This window comes from Tachysurus fulvidraco, chromosome 14, assembly GCF_022655615.1.
Source record: "Tachysurus fulvidraco isolate hzauxx_2018 chromosome 14, HZAU_PFXX_2.0, whole genome shotgun sequence".
Lineage (NCBI taxonomy): Eukaryota > Metazoa > Chordata > Actinopteri > Siluriformes > Bagridae > Tachysurus > Tachysurus fulvidraco.
This window is the reverse complement of record NC_062531.1, coordinates 2154552-2159551: the sequence shown is the minus strand read 5'-3', so window position 1 is coordinate 2159551 and position 5000 is coordinate 2154552. Positions and strand designations below refer to the sequence as shown.

The 5000-nt window shown below is 40.7% G+C and overlaps 1 protein-coding gene across 2 annotated transcripts in view; it reads left to right on the top strand.

Annotated features, from left to right (window-relative positions):
* zgc:92140 (uncharacterized protein LOC447854 homolog) overlaps positions 1-5000 on the top strand; it is a 31224-nt gene that overhangs the window by 15779 nt on the left and 10445 nt on the right. The gene's annotated exons all lie outside the window — the stretch shown is intronic.

Below are 5000 nucleotides of genomic sequence, written 5' to 3'. Positions count from 1 at the left end.
ACACACACACACACACAAAGTGGCTCCGGTTCCCTCTCTGAATAGCACCCGTCCTCCCACACGCAGAAAAAAATTAGCATCTTAAATCACTCAGGAAATTTCTTCAGCTAATGGTGGGAACGTTTATTTTTTTCCCTTTCTGGGGGCTGACTGGCGCTGTGTTCTTTTTAAAGCTTTAACACTGTTACCTTGTGAAGAAAATGGCCCGATTGCTGCGAGAGCAGTCTGTGTAGGTGTGCTAGTAGTGCTAGAAGGCATTACTAATCGCTTTGGAAAAAAACTTTCACGGTACGTTCTAGGTACATATCAGATTAAAGTCAACCCCGGGTACGCGCGCTCGGCTGGAGTCCCGTCGCCTGCTGGTGCACCCCGCTGTGGAAGGAACCTCTCAGAGACCGTCACACCACGTCGTTTTTGATCCGCCATTGCGTGGGTCAGCTTTGTGCTGGGGTCTTCATCTGTGAACGTTCGCTACGTGTACAGACGCATTACGAGGATGAATAAAGCTAGCAAGGATCATTGGAGCCTCTGGTGACTTTACGCAGATGGAAGATTAGCTGCTAATCTGCTCACGAAGCTAACACAAAGTCTCGTGTGTAGGGTTTGCGAAATTCCGGGAATTTTCAAGGCTGTAAAATTTCCATGGGAATATATGGGAATAAACTTCATAAATAAATAAATAAAATTCAGAGTTGCCTATAAGAAGGAACTTAAATGTAGTTAAAAAAAATCTTGCAGCATAATTTTGTTTAAAACAAGAAGATTTAATGCAATTTAAGTTGACTTGTACCCTACGTTCCTCGGTCACTTGCACACAGCACACTGCTTACTGGAAGGCCATTGAGGCCAAACCCCCTGCAGGTACTTACGTTCTTCCATAACATGCACAGTAACACTTTATTTTAGGGTCATTTTTACTAGTTGCTTATTAGCATAAATATTAATAGAATATTGGCTATTTATTAGTACTTATTAAGCACATATTAATGCCTTATTCTACATTCTTAATCGTACCTAATACCTAAACTTAATAACTACCTTACTGACTCCTAATAAGCAGTACATTAGGAGTGTTACAACATGCACAGATCATTTGTGATGTGCTGTTGATGTGATGTGACATACATACGGCTAAGTACGGTGACCCATACTCAGAATTCGTTCTCTGCATTTAACCCATCCAAAGTGCACACACACACACACACACACAGCACTGAACACACACACACACACCGTGAACACACACCCGGAGCAGTGGACAGCCATTTATGCTGCGGTGCCCGGGGAGCAGTTGGGGGGTTCGGTGCCTTGCTCAAGGGCACCTCAGTCGTGGCAGGCCCGAGACTCGAACGTACAACCTTAGGATTACGAGTCAGACTCTCTAACCATTAGGCCATGACTTGCCCATTTTTATTTGATGACACCCCCCCACACAACCCCCCCCCCCCCGAAATTAAATAAAAATCCATTAAGTTACAATTAAATCAGTCAAGACATCATGTTTAAAACTTGTATCACCTCGCATGAACGTCTGCTTATGACCAAACAAACTGTTTATTTATGTTTGTATATGATTATAGTTTATATTAATTTATAATATATAAATTCGATATTTAAATATATTAATTTATAATATATAAATTCTTTATTTTATATATAAAATAAAATATTTGAATATTTCCGGAAATTTACCAGATATTTACCGGAAACTTTCCACCCCTTCGCAACCCTACTTGTGCGTAACTTCATCAGATCTTTAGCAGATGCAAAACGGATTGTAGAAGCAACAAATCATAAATAGCGACAAACAGACAAACGGCTTTTTGTCGCTTGCTACAGTACGTAGCACGCTAGGGTTCGTCGCCAATATTACAAACAAGCAAAGGATATTCCTAGCTAGCAGCTTAGCGTTATTTTTGTTTTGTTTTTATGACCAACTAACAAGCTGCTGTGCATTCTGTATCACATGTTTTTAACTAAATTAGAAACAAAAATGATTTAAACTTATGTAAATAAAATAAAAGAAAGCGTTAGTGTAAAATGAGCTCGGATACGTAACGGCTTGAAAACAGATCTCGCGCTAAGTGACTTTTACAATAAATTAGCACATTTTTACAGGATTAGGACATGGAGGACATCGAGGACACCTGCAAACGTACATCGAGTGCATCGTTTTATGTAAATGAAATCTTTATATAATCGAAACAGTCGCTCGGTGAACCGCGGGAGCGTCCGGTCTGCTCGGTGATCCGGATAGTGTCGGAGACGAGTAGGTTGTTGTTGTTATTACACCGATTTAAAAAAGAAAAGCGTGAAGTGAGAGACTCACAGCTGAGGGAGAGAGAGAGAGAGAGAGAGAGAGACATGTTTTAGTCCTTTCAGAGATAGTAAGTAGGAGGCTGGTGAGTGTATCATGGCTCAAAGCGACAGAACCACGTCTGTGACGATTTTAACTTATTCAGGTCATTTTTAACCTTAAAACTTCTTTAACCTGAGAACCTGTTAAGAAGGAATCAATCAATAAATAAATAAATAATAAACAACGGAGCACATTTACTTTAATCGACATCAATTTACATAAATTTACATAAATCTGTTCCGTTCCCGTTTCATTCGTGACTCCGAACCCAAAGGTGTTTCCGTGGTTTGCCGTCGAACGCCGGACTCCGATTGGCCAGAAACTGGTGATGTATATTATACGTCTCGCAGCTTCACGTCACAGTGTTATATAAATACGCTCGCTGTATCAGTTATACGTCCGGTAAAGAAACCGACAAATAAATAGTGCAAGTTTTTTTATGCTTGTTTATTTAAAGTTTATGGGTGGAGTCCTGAATGTCAGCGCTTTTTGTAACAGTTACAGTAACACCTTCAGGACATTTTCTCAGAAAAGCGATGTGTCGTTTTTTTTTGCGGGGGGGGGGGGGCGGCACTTTTTTAAACATATATATATATATTTTTTAAAAACAACTCTACTGAAGGAACGACTGCTTATAGCTGCTGGAAGACGAGTAATAACCTGTTCCTATTTCACGACGTGAAACGTAACTGGAAATGGATAAAAACCTACACAGTTTTTTTTTAATAAATGAAAAATTGTGTTTGTGTAAGAGAAATAAAACGCATCACGTCATGCTGTAGTGAAGTCATAAAACCCCACTGATTATTTTCCTAGAACTGAACACCACATATGTGATATAAAATCACTTGTGTGGTCTTCGGTTCTAGGACAATAATTTGTATTAACGACAAAACGGCGTAGTGACATCGCAACATGGACGTGATGGTGCATTGTGGGAAGTCAGGTGCGAGGTTCGAAAAGGCCGCTATGGGAGATATGATTAAGTCATGATGATGATGATGATCAGAGATGGGGGACTCGAGTCATATGACTTGACTCGAGTCAGACTTGAGTCGCAAATTTGAGACTTGAGACTTGCTTGACCAAAATTAAAAAAGACTCGACTTGACATTCATGACTCGAGACTTGACTCGGACTTGAGTTAAATGACTCAGAGATGGGGGACTCTACTTGACTCGAGGCAGACTAAAGTCGCAAATTTGAGACCTGCTTGACAAATATTTAAAAAAGACACGACTTGACTTTGACTTGACATTCATGACTTGAGACTTGAGTTAAATGACTCAGAGATGGCGGAATTGACTCGAGTCAGACCTAAGTCGCAAATTTGAGACTTGCCTGACAAATATTAAAAAAGACGCGACTTGACTTTGACTTGACATTCATGACTTGAGACTTGACTCGGACTTGAGTTAAATGACTCAGAGATGGCGGACTTGACTCGAGTCAGACCTAAGTCGCAAATTTGAGACTTGCCTGACAAATATTAAAAAAAGACGCGACTTGACTTTGACTTGACATTCATGACTTGAGACTTGACTCGGACTTGAGTTAAATGACTCAGACATGGCGGACTTGACTCGAGTCAGACCTAAGTCGCAAATTTGAGACTTGCTTGACAAATATTAAAAAAAAAAGACGCGACTTGACTTTGACTTGACATTCATGACTTGAGACTTACTTGTGACTTGCACATGTGTGACTTACTCCCATCTCTGGTGGTGATGATGATGATGATGATGTTGAAGCTGGGCATCGTGTCAGTGCCTCTAAATTATCCTCAACCAAAATTACAGTGAAAAGGTCTTAAATATTGTGTTTTTTGACAAAACAATCAGTAGCTTTTCACCAAACCAGTTATCGGTGAAAGCGTCTCTGCTTCTCCAGCATGGTTTATGACATCGGCACCAAAGGACGGAACACGACCGCAAAAACTGCGATGTTTATATTTCAGTGTAGAGTCGCATTCATAGAGTCACAGAGCACCGATTACCAGGCGACCGGATCACGGCGAGAACCCGAGTCTCTGATATTCGGTGGATTAAATAACCAGAGAGACGTGTGCAGAATGTACACAGCCACCAGGCTTCATTTTAGTTTATTGTGTTTGAGACGGAACTGAAGAGTCGGTCTGGGAATTCTCTACAGGGTTTCTACAGGAAGCCGACAGCAGACTGTAATGAGAGAGTGTGTGTGTGTGTGTGTGTGTGTGTGTGTGTGTGTGTGTGTGTGTGTGTGTGTGTTTCTTCTGACCCATTATGTCCTGATTAAATGAGGTTACTAAGGTACTAAGATGGCTTCCAAGCTCAATTTATAATAGCGTGTTTTTAAACACTAGCGAATCGTTACACACATTAACTTTTATATGTTTCACATAAATTTGCGGAAAAGTCAGAAATTTTAAGATGCTTTTCTAAAACAGTCAGCAAAAGAATATCTTCAAAATCAGACTCAGAGGTTATTACGTGTGCACGTGTGTGTGTTTGTGTGTATGTGTGTGTGTGTGTGTGAGAGAGAGAGAGACGGACATGGAGGTCAACAGGAAATGTCGTGTATAATTGTGTTTTTTTCCCAATCGTGTGTATGTGCTCGTGTGCACACGTGTGTGTGGGTGCATGTGTGTGTGGGTGCATGTGTG